Here is a 26,331-nt window from a genome sequence, read left to right as displayed (position 1 = left end):
CCAAACTGTCCTTATTATCACATCAACGATGGTGCGGAGAATTGATGTCTACTACGCAACTTTATTATTGTAGACACGTGTTGGGCCTCCAAAAGCAGAGTTTTTTAGGACAATAGCAATTTTCCCTCAAGTGGAGGACCTAAGGTTTTTCAATCCATGAGAGGTGTAGGATGAAGATGGTCTCTGTCAAACGACCCTGCAACCAAATACAAGAAATCTCTTGTGTCCCCAACACACCCAATACAATGGCAAATTGTATAGGTGCACTAGTTCGGCGAAGAGATGGTGATAAAAGTGTAATATGGATGGTAGAATTTTTTTTATAATCTGAATAAATAAAAACAGCAAGGTAGCAAATAGTAAACAGGCACAAAAACGATATTTCAATGCTTGAAAATGAGGCATAGGGTCCGTGCTTTATCTAGTGCAATCTCTCAATAGTGCTAATATAATTGGATCATATAACCACCTCTCAAAGTGCGATGAAGAATCACTCCAAAGTTCCTATCTAGCGGAGAACATAAGAATAAATTGTTTGTAGGGTACGAAACCACCTCAAAGCTATTCTTTCCGTTCGATCTATTCAAGAGTTCGTACTAAAATAACACAAAGCTATTCTTTCCGTTTGATCTATCCTAGAGTTCGTACTAAAATAACATCAAAGAAAATTCCATAATACTCAATCCAACACAAAGAACTTCAAAGAGTTCCCCAATATTTCTAACAGAGAAACAAAGACAAGAAGGTGCAACAACCCCTATGCATAGATTACCCCAATGTCACCTCGGGAATCCGCGAGTTGAGTGCAAAAACATATATCAAGTGAATCAATACAATACCCCATTGTCACGACGAGTATTAAATGGCAAAACATATATAAAGTGTTCTCAAATCCATAAAAGTATTCAATCCGATAACAACAAAATCACAAAGGGAAAAACTCAATTCATCACAACAAGATAGAGAGGGGAAAACACCATATGATCCGACTATATTATGTAACATCCCAAAATTCTAAATTTTGGAATGTTATATTAAATAAACAATTTTGGTTGATTGTTTGATTGTGGTGTGGTTGATTGTGTGAAATTTAGTGAAATTTGAATTTTTTTGAAAGTTAAATGAGAGGGAATAAAAGGACTTTCCCAAACATTCATTTTTTGCTTTTGGATCCATGAATTCAAATTCTTTCCATCATAAAACCCTGGAGAGAAGATAACATGACTTCTTCCATTTTAATTAAATGAAAAGTGTTTTGAAAAGATTTGAATTCCATCTGAAAAAATTGCAAATTCAGAAACTTTAAGCAACTCAGTGATCTTCATGAGAGAAGATAAAATGACTTCTTCAAATCATATGAAATATAAGTTGGGAATTTAAAAGAAATAAAACTGAAAATCCATTTGAAATTATTTTCAATTTGAACTTATTTGGGTTTTATTCCAATTATTTTTCTCAAAAAATAAAATATATGGAAATTAGGGTAAAATGATTCCTTACATTAGAAATTTGGAGAGAAATAAATTTGAAATTATTTTGGTATTTTTAAAATGATTTTTATGAGGTTTTATTGTTTCATTAGCCCTCTTAGCTTTATTTAAATTTTTGTGGATTTCATTTGACGCTAGAAAAATGTTCAAGTTGTAGAAAATCTTTTGCTGGAAATATTGATATATTATATGCCTATAGTATATTTAATTTTATTGGGTTTTTATTTTATTTTCTGTAAAAAATTGTTTAAAAGAAGAAGAAGAAGAAGAAGAAGAAGAAAAATCTTTCACCGCCGAACTGGGCAGACCAAAGTCGCGAGCCCAGCCCAGCGCTGCTGTCACCGACCTCGCGCTCGGAGTCCCGACGAACGACGACGCGGCCGTCGATTCCGGCTCGGACACGACGCCGCCGCCCCCCTCGGCCCTTTATAAGCCGCCCTCGGGTCCCCTCGAGCCCCACCACACCACAGCCCCGCCCCGACGCCCGCATCTCACCGCACCGCTGCCGCATCACCCCGCCCCCGTGTCGCACTCCGCCGCCGTACTCCACTGCGTCGCCGCCAAGCCGCGCCGCCCCACTCCTCGCTGACGCCACCGCCGCCGGACTCACTAACTGCCATTGCCGGTTTTCGGCAAAAACCGCCCCGAACCGGTAATATAATCGCCTCGGTCCTGTTTATTTTTAGGTTTTCTTCGGTTTTTCTTTTAAAGCCGATTTATAATTTAGTTAGGATAATTTACTTAGGTTATTTAACGAATGTTCATCGTTTATACTTCTATAGCGAGCGGTTTTCATCGGTTTTGTTACAGTAGTGAATGTTCGCCGATTAGTTTCTGTTTTGTAGCCAGGGACCTAGATGTAATTATTTTTCTTATAGTTTAGCCCTTGGATTTCAAACGATCACAACTTTTCAACCATTTGTGCAAATTCGACGAAACCAACGCCAAATTCTTCGTCTTGATCTCATCTATCCAAAGAACAAAACTAAAAATATTTTTGAAAGTTTTAAAATTTGAATTCAAATAGATTTGAATTTGAACTTCTTTTATCCATAACTTGAGTTTTATAACTCTGATTTAATTGATTATTTTTGCAATTTTAAGCTCTTGACCTAAACTTTATGATAAGGCCAAATTCATCCAATTTTGGTACTGTTAGAAATTGTTTTCTGTTGCAAGAGTTAATTGCTTGTTTTTGAAGTCTTCCGAGACCTTTTCTTTGATTCTTTTGCATGATTGCTTATGTGTGGTTACTATTGCTTGCTTACGATAGATTGGCCGTTATGTGACGAGTAGAACTATCAGGAGTTATGAGTGCGACATCTTCAACAAAAGTACAAGGCAAGTTCACACTTTGATCATATCCCTTCATTACCCAGTTTTTAAGCATTAGTTTCAACACTCAAACATTGCATGAGTAGATTTTGATAACATGTGGGTTTTGGGAAGTAGTTGATGAGGTAGGAACCTATTGTCTTGTATCAAAACCTGGGTTTATCCGTTATGCTTATACCTCTTTGCTATGCTCGTAGATGTGGTTTGGTTCGTGAGACTCATGAAAGGTGTGAGAGAGTTTAACTAAGGGAAACTTTAGGTGGTTACTTTAATACACATCTGGGTGGATTGGTTGGGGCACCCTGGAGAACCCAGTAGTTTGCTCAGGCACCTGGAGAACCCAGTGCTTGCCCAAGGGGATCCCGGAGTACCCGTGTGATCAGCCTATGGAATGCAACCCGGGCTCAAAGGGGTCATAAGCTTATTCATGCTCGAAACTTCCGTGTGCAGCCACAAGCCATTATGGGATTTGGCATAGTTGACTAAGTGGTGGGAATCCTTTCCAAGATGGGCTAGCAGATGTAGGGGATTGTAGGTGTACCGGCCTATCTATCGGTTAAGGGGACCTCTTTGGAAAGACTGTGTCTCGGTCATCTGTTTCTCAAACATCATGGAGTGCGAGAAATTCAATGGAGGAGATCGAGCCTTGTGGGGAAAATGTGCAAACCTCTGCAGAGTGTACAAACTAATCATGATTAGCCGTGTCCCTGGTTATGGACATCTTGAGTATCTGGTACTAGAATTATTGATTTGATCTCATCACTTTACTTAATTAATTTGTTGGGTTATTAATTATTATTTTGGGATTGAGATGGGGTTACCATTCTCAATGTTTTCAACAAACTTTGTAGTTAAATAAAATATATTCCTTTGTTGTAGGGAAAAATTAGCTTTATGCAAAAATTTAACTTAAAACCTCCACCAGCCAAATATGCATGTAGTGATAGCCATTATTCAGCATTGCTCTATAGTGTGAAATTTCCAGTACATTCAATGTATTGACGTACATGGCTGCAACGTCTCATGTTGCAGGAATCTTATGACGAGTAAGTGATACGTTAGGGTTACGATTTCTACACTCAGCTTTGCCGTTCGTGTTGATGGGAATCCACAATCTTGTTTTTACTTCCGCTATTTGGATTGAGGTAGTAGTATTTACCTTACTTTATTCATGTGATTTACCTCTGTTATAAATTCTCGAGTACTGTGTGTGTCAACATACCGATCCAGGGATGACACTTAAGCACAGAGACTTGACCATCTGAGGTCGGGTCGCTACAAGATGCTATCAGATCACATGTTGACTGTAGGATGTGACCCTAGAAACTGGCAAGCCGATAGGAAAGATTTTCTCTAAAATTTTATTTTCAAAAAGATCTTTTACCTCTCTTCCTTTCCGAGCTTTATCAAATATTTCCTTTTAGTTAGACCATACCCCTTTCCCGTTTTGACCACTCGAAGATTCGACTGATGAGACCACTTCAAGAAGTACAAGATATCGGACAACTAGGACCACTTCAGAATGAAGAAGATTTTACCATGCATTATAATAATGGAAACTACAATGGTTGAAGACTCCGAAGACTTGGAGAATTTGAAGGCTCTGTAGAATTTCCAGATTGGTATGACCTAGGAAGGCTATCCTTATGGAACTTGTCAGACTATGGAAGCTGTCAATACCCGAGATCAAGGTGTGTCGGAGAAATACCGGAACATGGAGCGTTAAAACTCAAAGTTCTATCAAGAAAACCCCAAGGAAGGAGATATCAACTATGGAATGATAGCTCATGGCAAAGATATTGGCATAAACAGGGCTATCCATGAGGTTATCGCCCCCTTATGCTATTGTCACCGTACTGAGTTAAGCATTCATTTCTTTAGAAGGATTGGATGACAAAAGGGCTAATGGAGCACCTATCAGCAAAAGATGAAGATTTAACCTTAGCTGGTGTATCGCCAGGATCTGGAGTATTACATCAACAAGTTTAAGATGGACCTGCAGGAAGCCGTATTTGACAAGGAAGCATTTCGTGAAGAACTCAGGACCCAGAAGGTGAAAGTAGCCAAGCTGGAGGAGCTGCCGGATTTCGGGTTCTGGCAGACCCTTGAGGTTCGAACACTGGGGTGCGCGTGGAGATTTCGCCTTCTACCTACCTGCACCCCTCCACCTCGCTAAGATCTAAGCTATGGAAAGAACAACACAAGAGACACAGGGTTTATACTGGTTCGGGCCACCGTTGTGGTGTAATACCCTACTCCAGTGTGTGGTGTGGTGGATTGCCTCTTGGGCTGATGATGATGAGCAATACAAGGAAGAACAGCCTCGCGAGGGTCTGTTCTTGGCTGGGGCGACGAACTGCTAGGAGGAGTCCAGTCACCCTTCTCTCTCTCTCTCTCTCTCTTCTCGATTGTGATCCGATCTCGATCCCAGCTTGTTTCTGGGTTGGTCGATTCTCGATCCCTCTACCCTGGGGGTGGCTAGTCCTATTTATAGGCAAAGGCCCTGGGCCTCTTCCCAAATATTGAGCGGGAAGGGCGCCAACAATTGGCCATTTTGAAGGGGAACATCTGGTACACTTATCCTGACTAAAGTTGGTCCTCGCCTGCCAAAGGCTCTGGTGGTGACGCTGGCTTGGGCTCCACAATGACTTCCTCCCTGCCGTTGGACTGGTCTTGGTCACGTTGCACCGAAACAAGTGCCTTTGCTTGATGCTCTCGCCTGCGCTTGCTCCCTTTGCACCAAAGAGGAAAGGATGACACTGCGCGGCTGGCGCCCGCCTGGCGCCTTTGGTCGTCATGGCTTGCGTCATGGGCACCTCGTGAGGTACCCCGCCTTGATCTCTCCGCCTCCTCGTGAGCCAGCCTGATGAGGCCGTGCCTGAGGAAGCTCCGTGTCATCCGCCCCGCGAGGCTTGGCCCCTCGCGAGGGTCTTGAGTCTGTGTTGATGAAGATGGGCCGTGCCGGGCCCCCCTTTGATCCACGCCGCAGGCCGCAGGCAGGCAAGTCTGGGGACCCCCGTTCCCAGAACGCCGACAGTAGCCCCCGGGCCCAAGGCGCGCCCGGACTTGGCCGTGCAGGGAGGCGAAAGGGCAAGAGCGAAGTGCCACGGGCCGTAACAGCCTGCGGCCTTGGGCGCCGCGTGGCGGTTGATTAGACGTGAGCGCCTCAGCAACCGCGCGAGTTGATAAAGGAGCGGCATCTGCCTAGGCTTTGCTTTTTTGCTTTCTCCGGTTGCTGCTCAGATCCCCTTTCTTGCGCCTCTCCTTCCTTCCTCCAAAATTTCCAGATCTACTCCGACCGCGTGACCTAGGAAGCCATGGCGCCTCGTCAGTCCCTGGTCGGAGCTTGGTACTCGTCTGCCCTGGACTCGCCGAACGTGTCGGAGGCGAGCCTCGCCCGGTTGCGCCAGATGGCGGCGGCGCAGGGCATCGACGGGGGGAAGGTGTTCAAGGCCGGCTCCGCCACCCCTGAGGGCCAAGGGAGCACCTTCTATCCGTTCTTTGTAAGCGCCATTGCTGCTGGCCTGGTGCCTCCCTTCTTCGAGTTCTTCTTCTCTGTCCTCCACCATTATAAGCTACAGGCTCTGCATCTCCACCCCAACTCCATCCTTCTCCTGGCAATCTTCGCCTATTACTGCGAGGCTCACGTAGGGGTGCAGCCCTCAGTGGCCTTGCTGCGCCACTACTTCTACCTCCGAACCTCTCGCGGTCCTGCTTCCGCGTACGCGAGCTTCATCGCGTACGGTGGCGCCATTGCCATTTCGAACCCCGGGAAAAGGATTGAGGGCTTCAGGAGCAAGTGGGTCTTGGCAGATGCTGGGCGCATCCACCCTCGGCTGATCTTGCCCACGGAGCAACCCACGAGCTCCAGCGATTGGGGTCGAGCGGAGCTCGCGGACCCCCGCGCGAAGCTGGTGTTGGAGAAGATGGACGCGGATCTGAGGCCGGCCAACATGGCGGCGGCGAAGCTGACCGACGCGTCGCTGCTGAGGGAATTCCTAGAGCACCAGCTGGCTCCGCTTCGGCAGTACTCACTTCCAATGTGGAGGCCCCATCCGAGCCCCGCGGCCTTGGCCGACGAAGATCTGGCTGCGGTCCTCCAATCTCTGGTCGGGGGCGATGTGGCGAGGTTGGAGGGCGCTCCTACGCCCTTGTTCCTCCGCGACGACTGGGAGCAGGTAGTGGATTCCATGCCCGTCTTCAACGGGGACTGGCCCGTGCCCATGGAAACTCCCGGGGAATCGGTGGACATGTCCTCCAACAACTCCAGCGAAGAGGAGGAAGGAGGGGAGCGGGAAAAAGGGCCTGACTCTGAGGCGACTGACGGAGAGTCGAGGGATCCCCTCCCCCGGCGCAAGTCCCGCGTTCTCCGCCTCTCTCCGAGCGATGACGACGAGGATGATGACGAGCAGGACGGCGGGAGCTTGCCCCCGATCCCGAAGAAGGACAGGACCGGGCTGATCTCCCGCGGGTCTGTCCCGGCCCCGAGGCGGACCGCAGACGCGCCTTCCGCTTCCAAGCTTCCCGAGGTTGACCCTTCCAGCCGGCTTTCGGGCTTCAAATTTGGCCGGAGGCCGCTTGGGCTCACTGGCGACGACCCGTAAGCGCTTGATTCTTGTCTTTATTTCTTGTTCTGCTTCTGAGGCTTGACGTCCGCATCTCTTGGATAGGCTGGCGCCCGCAGCAAAGAAGCCGAAGGGAGCTCCTAAGGTTCCATCCGTGGCAGCGCCTCTGCCCGTGAAGGAAGGTGACCGCGACGCACGGGCTTCTCCTTCCCGGTCGTCCTCGCGAGGCCTGGCTGAGCCGGCTGAGGCGAGCTCAGCTCCCATGGCCCAAGTGACTCCCGAGGTGCCTTTGCCTGCTGCCGCCACTTCAGCCGTTGGGGCGCAGCAAGTTCCGCCTCAGGATGCTGTGGTCACGCTGCCGCCTTCTCCTCCTACTCCACCGACTGTTGTCTCTCCGACTCCTCCTGCCGTCCTAGATCGTGCTGCTGCTGAGCTGGACCGGCTGCGGCAGGATCTTTCTTGGCTCCGACCCTCGCTTGGTGGCCGGGCGCTTGGAGCTGGCTTCAGGATGGATTCGCTCCGACGCTTCGATTCGGGCGGCGCTGGTCCAGGCCTGGACGGCTTGCGATGAGGAGAGGCAGGCCGTCCTTGAGGCAAAGGCTGCTCGTGACGTGGCCCTGGGGGAGGTGGTCGACGTCCGTGGTCACTGCAAGGCGCTGGAGGACGAGCTGCAAGGCCTGCGGGACCAGCTCGCGAAAGAGGCCCGCCTTCGCCAAGAGCAGGAAGAAGGCGTGAAGGCTCGCGAGGCGGCCGTCAAGGAGAGGGAGGTCAAGCTCAAGAGGCGCCGTGACCGCCTAGGCACGCTGGAGCAGGAGTTGGGGGCGAGGAAGGTCGAGCTGGATGACAAGGCCCAGGTTCTTGCCGAGGACCGCGTGGCCTTTGCGGTGATGGAGGCGAAGGCTCGCTCCTCGCTGAGGACACTTCACGATAGCGGCCTGGAGAGCTCGCTGGCTGGTGCTGAGGACGGCCCCGCCAAGCTGCTTCCCTTCCTGGGTCGCGCTCTTGAAGATGTCGCCCTTGGCCTTGGCCCCACGGTCGAGGCCGAGGCGCGTGTACTGTCTTCTGCAGCGCTGACGCGGGTCCTCACCCACATCTACCTTCGCGATCCCGGCGTCGACCTCGACAGCCTACTGGAGCCAGTAAGCGGTGAGCGTGCCGCTGCCGCTGCCGCTGCCGAGGCCGTGAAGGGTCGCGCGGAGGCTCTGCTGGGGAAGTTCCGGGCCTTCAACACCAAGCCGAAGCAAGGCGTTGCCGACCCCGCTGCTCCATGAGGCGAACCCACTCCGTGCTACTCCACCGCTGACAAGTGACTCCGTTGTGGCTCCTGTCCTGCCTTTAATTCCTGCACATGTATCATGCCTCGGGGAGGCGTTTAAACTTGCGTTTGGCATTGAGATAACAGTGTGGACTGTAATATTTGCTTTTGAATTCCTTGAAATTTACGCTTTTCCTTCCTACTTGCTTATGTTCTACGCCGGCAAAGCCCGGCCTCGCGCATACCTCAGCCGCCGTTAGCCCCGACCGGAAACCAGGACGGGACCAAGGAGTGAGGGGCTACTTGACAAGTTAGGCTCCTGAGTCGTGATGCTCAGGAGTCCCCCTTGGCGCACGAACAGCAAGTAGGGAGGTGTGATGTGGGTGGATCTACCGTTCTACGTCTGCAGAGCCCGGTCGCGCGCATACCTCAACCGCCATTAGCCTTTCGGAACTAAGGAGTGAGGGGCTACGTGACTAGTTAGGATCCTGAGTCGCGATGCTCAGGAGTCCCCCTTGATGCTCAAATGGCCTTCGTACCTTGGCTCCGCTCGGGGATAGACGCGCGACGAACCAGGCCCGGGGGGGCCTGGCTGGGTGGCGTGCGTCTGGGCGTGACCTAGGCGCAGCCCCCGTGCCCAGCCCCCTCGTGCGGCACTCCCGAGGGGAGGCGTTACGATGAGGCTAGACACTGAGCTCTGGGCTCCCTGAGGTTGATGCGGCCCGGGGGCCGCCCTCAGTTGTTTATCACCAGCGCGGAGCATAGCGCTTCCGTATGTGTACGGGCATAGCCGCTCCTCGGCAGTGTCGTCAGCTAGCGCGGAGCATGGTGCTTCCACTGGTACATGGGAGGGGGCTCCCCTCCAGGAGGAGCCCCCGGGGCGTGTACAGCCCCGCCCTGACACGTGGCTGGCACGGTAGGGCCTGGCGAGGTGTATCTGGGCACCCGTGAGCCAGCGCGGGACTCATGGGGCCCTACCTCTAGGCGGGTTGCACCTGGCACTGGGCCTTATCTTGTGATGTGTCCCTGCAAATTTGGTTAGATGCCGACACTCTACGTCCTCGGGTCCCGGCCCTCGAGCTGGTCTCAGCCGTCGCTGGTATGCCAGGTCGCGATGCCGTGGACAAGGCCAGAGGGTGAGGGCTGGAGAGCCAATAAGAGCCCTGAGTCGCGATGCTCAGGTACCCCCCCTTTAACGTGCTAGTGGTCGGCATGGAGAAGAAGAGGTGCCGTGGACAGGCATCAAATAATCAAGCATGGTGGGTCGAACGCATAGCCGGAAATAAACGCAAAAGGATACATGCCGCTGGGTCTGGCCCGAGCGACTTGGGGGATGATGCAGCCCGAGGGGCGCCCCCAACAAGGTAATCTAACAACATAAAATAAAAGGGATACATGCCGCAGGGACGGACCCACGCGGCCAAGGAATAATGCAGCCCTGGGGGGCGCTCCCAGCTAGAAATGAGACTTGAAAGATGTCACATGATGATGTTGAGGACGAAGGAGTGTTGGTGTAGCAGACTCGGTGGGCTGCGGAAGCCGATCCCCACGAGCCCCCAGGCCCAGGGGCCTCGGGAGGATCTGGAGGCGCTGGTGGCTCCTCGCGGACCATCTCCATCTCCGCCAGGGCTGCGGAACGCCTGGCCTCTTGAGCCTCCATGATACCCCTCATGAGGCGCTGGTACGTGGCAGCCGCGTTCGGCAAGCCGTAAGGCATGCGAATGTAGCTGTGGGTGGACCTTCGCAGCGCCCCACTCGCGAGGGCCAGAGGCGCTCCAGAGAGGCGACTCGATTGAGCCCTGGTATGTCGATACAGACGCGCAGCCCACCATCCTCGCCTCGATGGGGAGCCACAGCTGGTAGGCGGCGGCCGCCTTTCATGACTCTTGACTCCTGTAGCTCCTTAATGGCCTTGCTGACGAACTCCTAAGGGTCTGGCTCTCCTTGCCTTTCTCCTTCTTGAGGGAAACGTGCTTCGAAACACGCCTCCATGTGGTGCCCAAGTGCCCCCCTCCTGACCTTACCCAGGTCGGTGGCCCTCCAGGGGAGAGCCCCCGAGCCCTGCCTGAGGAGGGCGCGCTTTCCTATGTGATGGAAGGTGGTTCCCCCTGAGCAGGCGCGGGCCCTGAGGGGCCGGGCCGGACGATGTCTTCTTCTTCTTGGGGGCGGTCTCGGGAAGCCTCCTGCTTCCGCGATCTGGGTCTTCCAGTGATGCGGCCTGAAAGGCTCGTTCCAGGGAACACACCGCATCCTTCTCTTCACAAGGCACCGTGATGACTCCGCCACTTCCTGGCATCTTGAGGACGTTGTAGCCGTGGTGAGTTACGGCCATGAACTTGGCCAGCGCTGGGTACCCAAGGATGGCGTTGTACGGCAGGCGAATGTGGGCGACGTCGAAGTCGATGAGCTCGGTGCGGTAGTTGTCGCGTGCCCCGAAGGTGACAGGGAGGCGGACCTGCCCAATCGGGACCGTGGAGCCGTCGGTGACTCCGGAGAAAGGCTTGGTTGGCTGAAGCTAGTTGTAGGGCACTTGGAGATTGTTGAATGTTTCCAAGGACATGACGTTGAGCCCTGCCCCGCCATCGATGAGGGTCCTGGTGACCACCACGTTGCTGATGATTGGGGAACAAAGCATCGGGAGGACTCCGGCTATGGCCGCACACTTGAGTTGATCTGCTGAGCTGAATGTGATGGCGCACACCGACCACCTGAGAGGGCGCGTGGCTTCGAGCCTGGGGAGGACTGCATTCACTTCGCGGGCGAATTGCTTGAAGATGCATTGAGAGGCTGGGGCTTGAGCCCCGCCCAGGATGCAGGCAATCGCGCGCGGCTCCTGGAAGCCCCCAGCCCCCTCGTCCTGATGGCGGTCCTCGTTTCTCCTTGGCTGCGGCGGCAGCGGAGGGAGGCCTGCGTTGCCTTGCGGGCGATCCTCGCGAGGCTGATCCCTCCAGTCTCCCTCGCGAGGCAGGTCTTGCCAGCGATCCTCGCGAGGTCGATCGCGCCACCCTTGGCGCGGGCAGCGGTCTTTCCAGCGTCCTGCGTTCCTTCCTCCTCCTCGACCGTAGCCCCGGTCACCGCAGTCGGGGCGATGGCCGATCCTTCCTTCTCGCACGTCTCGGAGCTCTTGACATTCGTTGGTGTTGTGGGTGTGGAGGTCATGGTACACATAGTACCGACTGCCCTTGGAAGATTCGGGCTGATCTCTGCCCCGCTTGGTGTCTAGTTCTGCCGCGAGCACGGCAGCCCCCTTGCGCTTCACATCCTTGGCCTTGGGCTTCTTCTCTTCTGGGTCTGCGGCAGGCAGCTCGAGGAGGGAGAGATGCCCCTTTTCAGCCCTGGCGCACTTGGTTGCCAAGTTGAACAACTCCAAGGAAGTTCACAGGTCTTCATGCATCGCCAGCTCCTCCTTCATCTTGACATCGCGCACGCCGTCGGAGAAGGCTGAGATGATGGCCTCCTCGGTCACCTTGGGAATCTTGAGGCATGCGTTGTTGAAGCGCTGGATGTACTTCTGTAGGGTCTCTCCGGGTTGTTGCTTGATGCGGCGCATGTCGCTCACGGCGGGTGGCCGGTTGCGAGTACCTTAGAAGTTGGCGATGAAGCGGGTGCGCATCTCGTCCCAGGAGGAGATCGTGCCTGGAGCCAGGTTCAGGAGCCAGGTGCGGGCCCCGTCCTTGAGCGCCATGGGAAACCAGTTCTCCATGACCTTATCGTCTCCGTTGGCAGCTTTGATGCCCAGCTCATAGAGCTGGAGGAACTCCGCAGGGTCGGCCGTGCCGTCATAACGAGGAGGCAGGTCTGGCTTGAACTTGCCAGGCCACGCGACGCTGCGTAGCTCGGTGGTGAAGGCACGGCAGCCTTCTATGGCCACGGGAGGCCTTGGGTGATGGAGAGCTTGGTCTTGCATGTCCCCATGCGCTGCAGCTGGGAGCAGTGCGGGGTCTTGACGTGCGGGAGCAGGAGCATGGTCGCGGCGTGCTGGAGCAGGGAGCGCCCGGGCAGCTTCTTGCGGGCGAGGGAATTCTTGGCAGCTCTGCTCTTGCCGCGCTGGCACCTGACGGAGCGGGTTCCGCCCAGGGGCCACGCGCCTTGGAGCCATGGCACCTTCTTGAGGAGGAGGCGGCTGGGGCGCCCCCGGAGCTTCGTCACCCGCGCAGGGCGGGGTGCGGTGCAGCGGAACGGATGGCGCAGGAGAGCCCCCTGCTGCGCGGACGAGCTCGGCGACGTGGTTGAGCCATTCTTCATAGACGTCGTCGACGGGACGGTAGCGCAGGAGCTTGTTTGCCGCGATGAGCGTAGCTTGAGCCTCCATGGGTGCGCGGAGCGCGCGGGACGAAGAACCAGCTGGGGTGAGCGAGGGAGTAGCAGTGCGGCCGTCTTGCCGCACGGACGGATGCTGAGACGACGCTTGTTGCTCGTCCCCCACCGGGCCGGTGGCGGCGTTGACGGCAGGTGATGGGGAACGGCGAGGACGCCCGCCGACAGGAGCCGTCTGGGTGACGCGGGAGGCGAGAGCGGCCCGGTGCTCGGCGCGGGCCCGACGAGCGTCAGACATGGACGCGATGGTCGGAGGAGAACGGGGTGGTGGAAGACGAATTCCGGCGCACCCCTACCTGGCGCGCCAGATGTCGGATTTTGGGTTCCGGCAGACCCTTGAGGTTCAAACACTGGGGTGCGCGCGGAGATTTCGCCTTCTACCTACCTTCACCCCTCCGCCTCGTTAAGATCTAAGCTATGGAAAGAACAGCACAAGAGACACAGGGTTTATACTGGTTCGGGCCACCGTTGTGGTGTAATACCCTACTCCAGTGTGTGGTGTGGTGGATTGCCTCTTGGGCTGATGATGATGAGCAAAACAAGGAAGAACAGCCTCGCGAGGGTCTGTTCTTGGCTGGGGTGACGAACTGCTAGGAGGAGTTCAGTCACCCTTCTCTCTCTCTCTCTTCTCGATTGCGATCCGATCTCGATCCCAGCTTGTTTCTGGGTTGGCCGATTCTCGATCCCTCTACCCTGGGGGTGGCTAGTCCTATTTATAGGCAAAGGCCCTGGGGCTCTTCCCAAATATTGAGCGGGAAGGGCGCCAACAATTGGCCATTTTGAAGGGGAACATCTGGTACACTTATCCTGACTAAAGTTGGTCCTCGCCTGCCAAAGGCTCTGGTGGTGACGCTGGCTTGGGCTCCACAATGACTTCCTCCCTGCCGTTGGACTGGTCTTGGTCTCGTTGCACCGAAACGGCTGCCTTTGCTTGATGCTCTCGCCTGCGCTTGCTCCCTTTGCACCAAAGAGGAAAGGAGGACACAGCGCGGCTGGCGCCTTTGGTCGTCATGGCTTGCGTCACGGGCACCTCGTGAGGTACCCCGCCTTGATCTCTCCGCCTCCTCGCGAGCCAGCCTGATGAGGCCGTGTCTGAGGAAGCTCCGTGTCGTCCTCCCCGCGAGGCTTGGCCCCTCGCGAGGGTCTTGGGTCTGTGTTGATGAAGACGGGCCGTGCCGGGCCCCCCTTTGAGCCACGCCGCAGGCCGCAGGTAGGCAAGTCTGGGGACCCCCATTCCCAGAACGCCGACAGGAGCAAAACCTCGAGATACCGGAGATTCGTCATGAACTGAAGGACAGTAGGACTATGGTTCATGCCAAGGATGTTGAAACCTAGAAGTTTGGAATGCAACTCTAGGAATATTAAAGGATGTCATGACAGACTTCGCGTCAACAAAGACGACCTGGCAAAAGAACTTGAGAAGGACAAGAACGATCTGAAGAAGCCATCGGAGACATGAACAAGACTTGAAGAGTTTGGCTACTTTGAAGATTTATTGACCTTTAGAAGACCAAACCCCTGTTATATACCTACGTTAGATATGACGTTTATGAGTTGTCATTTGTTTGATGTTTTCCCGACAGCCTCAAAATAAAATCTATCTCTTCAAAACTATTGTTTGTATTGTGTGTATCCCTCTCGATCCCTCTTATCTCACCCCAAACCCTTGGAAACAAAGAGGATGAATGGAGATGAACTCACATTTCCGGGACCGATAAGTCAATTGGAGACGGGCCGATGGATTCAGAACATGGAAGATCACATGAAGAATAACACTATAGCCAGAAAGGATATGGCCCAGCATGCTCTTCGGTGCTTTGAAAGAGGTGCTGCTACTTGGTGGAGGATGTACCAAACCATCAATGGGTGGCAAAGAGTAACCACTTGGGAAGAATTTAAGTTGACTCTACAAAAGTCTCAGGTTGTGTCCCAGAAGTTGAAGCCTTATGGAAATGATATGAAGAAACCTTGTGCATGCAATCTCTATGGAGAAATAGGACACAACCATAAAGAACACAAGGATGAATGCCCTCATTCTGAAGAAAGTCACTCAGCTGATGAATGCCCAACTAGGCAGGTTACTTGTTTCTTGTGTGTAGGGACTACCCACTACCCTTCTCAGTGTCACATTTACCCCATGGTACAACGAACTATCCAACCGAAGGAAGTAGAAATGAAAGGAGCCCTCATGGAAATGTTAGAAGAACCTATGATGAAAGAAGAGGTGGAGGACACACCAAAAGCAGACCCAATTAAATCCTGCACCAAGTCGTGCTATTCATGTGGAGAAGAAGGACACATCTCCCAGAATTGTCTGAATGGGGATCTAGTAGAATTCCCGATAGAGGAAGTAGAGTATGACCCACAGGAAATAGAAGCCCTGATTGGAATGGAATAGTCGAGGAAGAGAAATATATTGGATTCCAGGAAGGACCTGACTCATATCACTTGTTTGAGGTGCAAGGAGTCAGGGCACTACTTCAGCGATTGCCCAAAAGGGAAGCCGAGGACCCAAGGAGGCTTTGAAATCACTAGGAAACCTCGAGACTTGTTAGAAGTAATATGTTTCTGTTGTAATGAAGCAGGGCACTTTGCTAGAGACTGTCCCAATGAGGGTATCCGTGTTAAATAGTTGAGTCTGTGGGGAATATAGTAGTAGTAGTGGGGACATTTCTTTTATATTGAGGTGTTGAGTTGAGGTTGTAATGGAAATGCAGGAGATTGTAATAATTTGAGAATCAATAAAGTTAGCCTCGTTGGTACTGATTTGGATTTTATGAGTTGTTGCTCTATGAAGAAAGATTTTGACCATTTTTGAGGATATGAGAAATATGGTCTTTGGATGAATTTGTGCCTTTCAAGGGTGGTAGTACCCTGTGAGGACACTTGACCTCTGGAAAGGATGATGATATTCCACAGAGTAGACTTTGGACAAAATAAGTACGAGTTTTGTCTCGACATGTGGGGTATCCCAAAAATATGAAGGGATAAAGTACTATTGGATATAAAGGAGGTATAATGGTGGTAATATGGAACAAATTTAACCCCACGATGAGTCTGAGTAATCATGTCTTAGTTTGGTACCAATAGAAGAAAGGGAGACAATACAATTGGATGGATTTAAGAAGGTTGGGAAGCTGGATGATTGAAATAATGATTAGTTGTACCGATGATGAGTTCAAGGTTTACAAGTGATGAGATGGGCCATAACCCACAGGCTCTAGGACCTGCCAAGAAGCAACCACACTCTTGTTGAAGGAAAAACCCTAGAAGAAGTTGCATTTATCCACAGACGATCTTATAGGAGTTACGCAAAACCTGAGAGTGTGAAGAAATGATAGATCTTTGTTTGGCTTGCAGGATCAATGAATTTATCCGAACATAGTCCGCCGAAAAGAGGAATCCTGCAATGCTTGTGAGGATGACCGAGTGTAAGAATGCGAGATTCACTAAACCATGTACAAGGTAATGATTTGGGTGCGGGATGGATTGATCACCATATCGACTTACTGTTATTGTTCGCCTTGCTGTATGGGATGGTAAATGTGAGTGACTTACCCATAGTAGAGCGACGATGATCAAAACCTTGTTTAAACCTTAGAATGGTATGACAATTTACCCCTTATACAAGGCAGCTGTTGCCAATCGTAGGTCATACGGTGAGAATGAAACCCAGACCCATTTCCTACAGGGACCCAGTCAAATTGTTTGTTGACCACCATGGGATATCGATAGTTGTTTAGTATTGGCGCTAGACCTGTCAGCTAAGAAGGCCCAGTCACAGAGGTACCAGACCAAGATGAAATGGACACAAGAATTGAGGGAAAGGGTTAGGCCACTATCGGAAGAGCTAGAGTGGGAATTTTCTCGAGAATCTGAGAAGACCAAAACTAAGGATGGAGTATATGAGTTTTGTTGGAACCGTAACAATGCTTCTAAGGGTCACTACTAGGAAAAAGCCTAGTAGTAGCGCAGGTTAAAAGCTAGTAGTAGCGCGGGTGCCTGCGCTACTACTACGGCGCTACAGCTAACTAGTAGTAGTAGCGCAGTGCATCCCGCGCTACTAGTATGTGTGTTAGTAGTAGCGCGTGTCTGTGACCAGCGCTACTACTATTAATTTGAAAAACCAAAAAAATCTCGACCCCATGACGCGCGCACGTTGGCCGGGAGCAGGGAGATCTCGTCCATGACGCGTGCCTCGTGGAAGCCGTCGAGGGCGGCTGCGGAGGCCAGCCCGGCGTGGGCCAGGAGCTGGAGGACCTGCATCTTGGCATCGTGCGTGGGGAGCAACAGCTCGCGGCGGCCTTCGCCGTTGAGGTCGGCGACGAGCGGCGGCAGGAGGCGATCCACGTCTCCCGGAACGAGAAGTCGCCCTCGTGCTACCGGAGGAGGAGGGGGATGGGTCAGCTAGCGTTCCAGATCGAATCAGAGAGGGGGGAGGAGGAGGGCTGACCTAGAGCAAGAAGAAGACGGTGAAGGCGGCAAGGAGGAGGATGCCGTGGTCGCGCTTCCGCATCTTGGCGGCGGCGAGGAGCTCTGGCTACCGCCCACCGAAGGGATCTCGGAGAGGGAGGGGCGAAGAAAGCAGAGTGTACCAACGGCGGCCACCGCTGGAGTATGAGGGAGAGACGAGGAAAGTGAGAGAGGGGGAAAGTGAGGGAGAGAGGTGGGATTCTGCTGAGGATACGAGGATTTCACCTACCTCGTACTTAGTAGTAGCAAGGGGTGTAAAACCGCGCTACTACTATCAACTTAGTAGTAGCGCGGGTTTGTACCCCTTGCTACTACTATGGCATGTCCCGGGAGGGCACGGTAGAGACCGCTTAGTAGTAGCGAGGGTTAAAAACCCGCGCTACTAGTAAAACCCGCACTACTAGTAAGTAGCAGTAGCGAGGGTTATAAACCCTCGCTACTAGTAAGCGTCTGCCTATAAGCTTTTCCCTAGTAGTGGGTGGTATTACCCCAGACCCCTGTGATGAACGATGGATTTTGAGAAGACCCCCGAACCTAACCTATTTCTTTCTAGCCTCTTCGAATCTCGAGGACGAGATTCATTTTAAGGGTGGTAGGTTTGTAAAATCACAAAATTCTAAATTTTGGAATGTTATATTAAATAAATAGTTTTGGTTGATTATTTGATTGTGGCGTGGTTGCTTGTGTGAAATTTAGTGAAATTTGAAACTTTTTGAAAGTTAAATGAGAGGGAATAAAAAGACTTTCCCAAACTTTCATTTTTTTTCTTTTGGATCCATGAATTCAAATTCTTTTCATCACAAAACCCTGGAGAGAAGATAACATGACATATTCCATTTTAATTAAATCAGAAGGTTTTTGAAAAAATTTGAATTCCATCTAAAAATATTTCAAATTCAGAAACTTTAAGCAAACTCAATGATTTTCTTGAGAGAAGATAAAATGACTTCTTCAAATCATATGAAATATGAGTTGGGACTTTTGTGACGCCCCAACACGTGTCTTCCAGTTATTCGCTGACGTTGCCATGTCTTTTGCTTGCGTGTTGCGTTTCATCATGTCACCTCTTGCATCGCATCGTGTCATCATGCCATCATATCATTAATCTTATAACTTTTTAAATAAATTGTATGGATCTTCGATCCATTTAAACCGAGGGAATTCACATGGTGATTCTCTTTATAACATATCCTCCCGATATTAGGGAGCTATTATAAATATTCCATTAACTTGGAATCACCCATAACACAATTGCACTACTCTTCAACTCTTCTTTTATCCAACTCAACTTCATATTTTTCCTTGTCATCTCTCTCAAGCCACACCCATGCATCATCACATCTCACTTCCTTGTTTTTTTCATGTCTTTGCAAGTGACTTTATTCCTCCTCCTTTAATGTTCATCTTTTCCCTATAAATCTTGCCTCTTTCCTACACCCTCTCTGTCAGATTTCATCCCATTCGAAGTAGTTTCGGTCAGGTTCAAAAATGATTGAAGTTTGAGAATAATTCAAACTCTAATTATTTTTCTACCTTCTAAAAATGCCAGAGCAATTTATTCAAACCCTACATAAATCCAGGGTTCGAGGTATATATTTATATATCTTATATCCCTAACCAAAAACCCATGGATTTTCCCCCTTTGTTGATTTTTTATTTATATAAACAATAAATTAAATAAATGAAAGAATTTGGAGGGAGTGGAGAGCCCAGCAGCTTCCCTCTCCTCTAGGCCAGCCAGCCAGTCCACCCTGCTCCCCTCAGCCCACCGGAGGCCCAACCGGCACCCCCATCCAAACCCTAGCCCATCTCCCAGGCTCCCTCTCGTCCTCCCGATATCGCCGCCACCCACGCATGCACGTAGCCCAGAACCGCTCGATCTCCTCTCGCTATTTTCCTCACGCCCGATCCCCTCATCCCCTTCCTAGCGCCGCCACAAGATCACCACGCCCGCCCTTGCCTTCGTCCCCGGCCGGCCTCTCTTTCCTCCTGTTCCCATGCCTGTGCCTCCCTCTCCTGCGAGGTCGCCCGCCACAACGCCCTCCTCGCGCCGCCCTTAGAGCTTCGGCCGCCACGCCAAGTCCCTCCATGAACGGCAGCAACCCCTCCTCGTCGCTCCGTTGTGCTCCGGAGGATAGTACCGTCGTGGATGAGCCCCGGTGACCATGCCCCTGCCGTCCCCGCGCCCTGCTGCCTCCTGGAGTGTCGCGTCGTCGCCGTTCATCTTCAACCACGGGAGCGCAGTCCTCCTCCAACTCCGTCCACTAGTTGCCTCTCTCTGCATCGAGCAGCAGCAGCTCGTTGCTCAGCGCCATGGCACCCGCGACGCCTCTTGCCCGAGCTCCATGTTACCTGCATCGCTGTGCTGCTATCACCTGCTTCGGATCTTCCCGGCCAAACCTTGCCGCTGCCATGACCTGTCACTTGTAGCCCCTCACCAAGCATGCTACGTGATGCTGCCCCGCTGCCCCTTCTGTCGTTGCCAAGACCATTGAACACAGGGACACAAGACCGTCTCTATGGATTCCTTTCGACAAGTACCCCACAATGTGTACCACTTCCGTCACCAAGGTCGACACCACAAGTACCCCTTCGGTTCTTCAAGCCCGGCAAGTACATGGACACTCGATGCCTAGAACGCCTACCGTCGACCCCGTGGACGTCAAGTACCTCTACGAACCGTGTACGACTACCGTCGCCGAAGGCCATCGAGTGAACAACAACCGTCGTTGTGGATCCGACAAGACCTCTGAGATCGACTTCATGGACCGACAAGTACTTTGACGACCGTTGTTCGCCAAGTACCCCTTTGGATGGCTAAGTTCGACTACCGATGACATGTACCACTACCAACGCCGAGATCGCGAGAACCTCTACCGACGACCTCGGAGTGTGTACGATGACCGTGGTCGAAGACCCGTACCTCTACTGCTTTCCGAACACGAACGTCTACTTCCCTCAACGTCCCGAGAACGTCTACTTCCACTACTTCCTCACCGCATCGAACTCGAACCGCTCCGATAATGCACGCTGCAAAGGTATAACCGTCGAGATGGGCGTCCGAGAACGAATGCTTGTGTTGTATGAGATGCACCCTTTGTCTGCACCATGTCCATTTTGTCATTCGTTTCCATGCCACTAACCCGTGGGAACCCGGTTACCAGGAGCACCCCACCGTTCATCGCATGACACGCTCCCGTCACTTTCTTTTGCACCGATGTCTCAATGAGTTGTCGGAACCGAAACGTTGTTGTGGCACCGTTTCGTTATCGTCGCCGTGGCACCCCTTTCATTTCGGCCACAATGACAAATGCTTCATATAACGCTCTTGTCAACATTTTCATAAATACTGCATAAAACTTGCACATGTCATCCGCATCATGATAATAATATTAAAATGTTTAAAAATTGTTGTTGCATTAAATTACTAATGCACATGAGGATTTACCAGAATTGTTGTTTGATGTTTCCGGCCTCATTTAAAATGCCTAACTGTGTATTTTACTCGTGTTTCACCTCTTGCCATGTTTAAAAACATTTAATATTGTTGGGTACATAAATGAGAGAGAACTAAATAATTGATGTGGTGTTCTGTCAATATGCAACTCGTTGCATATTGAGCTCCACTTAACTTGTAGTTCTTGTTTGTGCCCTTTGCCATGCCATGCATATTTAAACCGGACATGCATCATACTTGGTTGTGCATCATGCCATGATTATGTGTTGGTTGTTTATTATGTTGTTTGCTTCTTTCCGGGTTGCTTCTCGCGTTAGCTTCGGTTTTGTTCCGGAGTTGTGAGGATTCGTTTGACTACGTTCATTTGTCTTCTTCATGGACTCTTTCTTCTTCCTTGTGGGATCTCAGGAAAGATGACCATACCCTCGAAATCACTTCTATCTTTGCTTGCTTAGTTGCTCGCTCTATTGCTATGCCACGATACCTACCACTTGCTATATCGTGCCTCCCATATTGCCAAGTCAAGCCTCTAACCCACCTTGTCCTAGCAAACCATTGTTTGGCTATGTTACCGCTTTGCTCAGCCCCTCTTATAGCATTTTTAGTTGCAGGTGAAGATGGGGTTTTGTTCCCTGTTGGAACATGGATTTGTTGGGATATCATTATTATATCTTGTTTACTTTAATGCACCTATATACTTGGTAAAGGGTGGAAGGCTCGGCCTTATGCCTGGTGTTTTGTTCCATTCTTGATGCCCTAGTTTCCATCATAGCAGTGTTATGTTCCTTGATTTTGCGTTCCTTACACGATTGGGTGTTATGGGGACCCCTTGACAGTTCGCTTTGAATAAAACTCCTCCAGCAAGTCCCAACTTTGGTTTTACCATTTGCCACCTAGCCTTTTTCCCTTGGGTTCTGCAGACTCAAGGGTCATCTTTATTTTAACCCCCCGCCCCCCCGGGCCAGTGCTTGTCTAAGTGTTGGTCCGAACCTATCAGCAGCTGGTGGCCACCAGGGGCAACTCTGGGCTAGCCTACCGGAATCTTGGACAATCCGGTGTTGCCCTGAGAATAAGATATGTGCAGCTCCTATCAGGATGTCGGCGTATTGGGCGGCTTTGCTGGTCTTGTTTTACCATTGTCGAAATGTCTTGTAACCAGGATTCCGAGTCTGATCGGGTCTTCTTGGGAGAAGGAATATCCTTCGTTGACCGTGAGAGCTTGTGATGGGCTAAGTTGGGACACCCCTGCAGGGTTTTAAACTTTCGAAATCCGTGCCCGCGGTTATGAGCAGATGGGAATTTGTTAATGTCCGGTTGTAGAGAACTTGACACTTAACTTATTTAAAATGCATCAACCGCGTGTGTAGCCGTGATGGTCTCTTTTCGGCAGAGTCCGGGAAGAGAACACGGTCTCATGTTATGATTGAAAGTAAGTAGTTTCAGGATCACTTCTTGATCATTTTAGCCTCTCGACCATGCTTTGCTTCTCTTCTCTCTCTCATTTGCGTATGTTAGCCACGATATATGCTAGTGCTTGTTGCAGCTCCACCTCACTACCTTTTCCCTACCCATAAGCTTAAATAGTCTTGATCGCAAGGGTGTGAGATTGCTAAGTCCCCATGACTCACAGATTACTTCCAAAACCAGTTGCGGGTGCCGTTGATACCAGTGCAGATGATGCAGCTCAGCTCAAGTGGGAGCTTGATGACGATCTTGTTCGTTGTTTTGTTTTGTTTCTATTGATCAGTAGAGGAGCCCAGTCGGGGCGATCAGGGATCTTTTGCATTAGGGGTAGTCTTCTTTTATTTTTGTTCCGTAGTCGGACCTTGTTTGTATTCTGGATGATGTAATGCTATATTTATGTATTGTGTGAAGTGGCGATTGTAAGCCAATTCTTTATCCCTTTCTTATTCAGTACATGGGATGTGTAAAGATTACCCCTCTTGCGACATGCCTACTATGTGGCTATGCCTCTAAGTCATGCTCCGACACGTGGGAGATATAGCCGCATCGTGGCTGTTACAAGTTGGTAATCAGAGCCTTCCCCAACTTAGGAGCCCCCTGCTTGATCGAATCGTTGGCGTTGTTGAGTCTAGAAAAATGTTTTGAGTCTTATAGGGTTATATATATATATATATATCGGAGAGTAGGATTATTTTTACTCCTCAGTCCCTTCGTCGCTCTGGTGAGTCCTCTTGACGTAGAATTTTGACTCTTCTCTTCTCAAATTTCATGAAAAAAAATTTAGGATCACGCGGGTATCTTGGAATCGTTCCAATGGTTTTGTGATGAGAACATTGTTCTTGGTGCCTCCTGACATTTAGGGGTTGTGGCAGTGTCCCGGGGAGTTGAGCTCCGAGGTGTTGTCGTCACAATTTTATCGTTGCAGTTTTGGAATACCTGAGTTTTGCCGACATCGAAAATCTCTTTTATGCAGTTGTTGGTGAGATAACCTCGACGCCACCCAGTATTGGGGCGGGAGTTCGGGAGTATTGCCATAACTCGTATAATGGATGCTTTTCGAAGGTTGAGGTAAATGATTTCTGAAGGTTTCTTGGTTATGTGTTGAAGGATGGATACAACTGGATGTAGGATTTGCTAGTTTTGGGTGAGATATTATACTTCGCCTGTATCCCCAACACCTGATTGCATAACCAGAAAGTTTCGGGAGTTTATAAGTGGAAATTCAAGTAGCTCCTAGGATATCTTTCCGACAGATGTATGATATGAAATTGGGGTTCGACGTCTAGTGGTCCGCCTATCCACGGTTGGTTTTATAGTGGTCTCGTTGTGTCTTAATGAGTCCTTGGCTATGCTGACTCGGGGACGCTTCATATGTCATGTGCACTGCCTTGTACATGATGGTGCTGTACGATCGAGCCCGTGTGGGCCCCACCACAAAAACTTCGGACGAAATCTCTATCATATGTTTGTTCCGGCTTATTTTGCAAGCCAATCCTCTGTTTTTGTTTTGAGTTGTTGTATTCGAGTTGCTTCGAAGTCAAATGTTGATTCCATACCTTTCCTAAACGGTGTTCTCATATTTCTATGTGATTACTAATCCCTCTTGATCATCGAGGTTGTCATGTTAATTCTTTTTCAACCGGCTTGTTTCTCTTCAAGTGGATCCGATCATTTCAACATCAGCGAGATCAATTCTCAGTTCTTCTCAACGGTGTTTGTTTCATGCTAGAATGCCACCTAGGCTCAAAGGGATCATAAGATTATTCATGCTAGAAACTTCCGTGTGCAGCCACAAGCCATTATGGGCTCTGGCATAGTTGAGTAAGTTGTGGGAATCCTTTCCATGATGGGCTAGCAGATGTAGGGGATTGTAGGTGTACCGGCCTATCTATCAATTAAGAAGACCTCTTCAGTAAGACTATGTCTCCGTCATCCGTTTCTCAAACATCATGCAATGCGAGAAATTCAACATAGGAGATCGAGTCTTGTGGGGAAAAGTGTGCAAACCTCTGTAGAGTGTACAAGCTAATCATGATTAGCCGTGTCCCCGGTTATGGACATCTTGAGTATCTGGTACTTGAATTATTGATTTGAGCTCATCACTTTACTTAATTAATTTGTTGGGTTATTAATTATTTTTTGGGGATTGATATGGGGTTACCATTCTCAATGTTTTCAACAAACTTTGTAGTTAAATAAAATATATTCCTTTGTTGTAGGGAAAAATTAGCTTTATGCAAAAAATTAACTTAGAGCCTCCGCCAGCCAAATATGCATGTAGTGATAGCCATTATTTAGCATTGCTCTATAGTGTGAAATTGCCAGTACATTCAACGTACTGACCTACATGGCTGCAACGTCTCATGTTGCAGGAATCTTACGACGAGTAAGTGATACGTTAGGGTTACGGTTTCTACACTCATCTTTGTCGTTGGTGTTGATGGGAATTCACAACCTTGTTGTTAGTTCCGCTATTTGGATTGAGGTAATAGTATATATGTTACTTTATACATGTGATTTACCTCTGTTATAAATCCTCGAGTACTGTGTGTGTCAGCATACCGATCCAGGGATGACACTTAAGCACATAGACTTGACCGTATGAGGTCGGGTCGCTACATATTAATAAAGCATGCGATACATCAAGATCGTGACATCTTAAGAACACGAGAGAGAGAGAGAGAGAGAGATTAAACACATAGCTACTGGTACAAACCCTCAACCCCGAGTGTGGACTACTCCCTCCTCATCGTGGTGGCCACCGGGATGATGAAGATGGCCATCGAAGATGATACCCCCCCCTTCGGCAGGGTGCCGGAAAGGGTCTAGATTGGTTTTCGGTGGCTACAGAGGCCTGCGGTAGTGGAACTTCTGATCTAGGTTAACCCCTGATGGTTTCTCTATTTATAGGATTTTTTTTGGTGTTGATTGCACGCTAAGATGGGCCTTGAGGTGAGCACAACCCACCGGGGCAAGCCAGGCCCACCATGCACGCCCTGGTGGGTTGTGCCCTCCTCGTGGCTCTTCTAGACCTCCAACGAAGCTTCGGGGGTCTCTTTTGTTCCAAAAAATCATCAAACAGTTTCAGCTCATTTGGAAAACTTTCATTTCTGCACAAAAAACAACATCATGGTAGTTCGACTGAAAACAACGTCATCCGGGTTAGTTCCGTGCAAATCATACCAAAACCATATAAAATTGTTGTAAATATGGCATGAATACTTCATAAATTATAGATACATTGGAGACGTATCAGCATCCCCAAGCTTAATTCCTACTCGTCCTCGAGTAGGTAAATGATAAAAGAAATAATTTATTAAGTGTGAATTCTAGCAAAGTGCATAAGTTTGATCAATGATAATTTCAATCACTTTTCCAAGCATCAAAACAACAATTCTTTCTCATAAAATTTCTCATGTTAAAGTAGCAACCAATTCACATGTTAATGTTCAAACAATGAATTCCCTTGAAACTCAACAACCTATGTTCTCAGTCACCAAGCAATTGCAATTCAACTTATTCAACAGAGTTTAAGTAAGAGCTCCACATACTCAACCATCATATAGTCTTCTATGATTGCTAACACTCATCGCATATACATGAGCAAAACATTTCAAGCAGACACATAGAAAGATAGGGGCTTATTGTTTTCCCTCCTAGCGTATTCACCTCAAGGGTGATGTCAACAATAATAACTCATGCTAGCTATATCCAACTGGGTATATGTGCCTACACTGGTGCGTGTCGGTCCTAAACAAATGGTTTAAAACCCCTTTTCGTGACGGCATCTGGAACCGTCGCCAAGTGAGTGTGGGCGATAGGGGGGTCCTTCCCACGCGACGCAGAAACCGTCGGGGATATGCCCTCCTGGCACACACGTTCGGCAAAATGAGATTGTGTGCGACCGGCGAGCACTCAAATACGGAAATACGTACAGTAGAGCTAAAAAATACAATTATACGGCGAAAGTGTTTC

This window comes from Triticum urartu, chromosome 4, assembly GCF_003073215.2.
Source record: "Triticum urartu cultivar G1812 chromosome 4, Tu2.1, whole genome shotgun sequence".
In the NCBI taxonomy this organism is placed as follows: domain Eukaryota; kingdom Viridiplantae; phylum Streptophyta; class Magnoliopsida; order Poales; family Poaceae; genus Triticum; species Triticum urartu.
Note: the sequence above shows the minus strand (reverse complement) of the source record.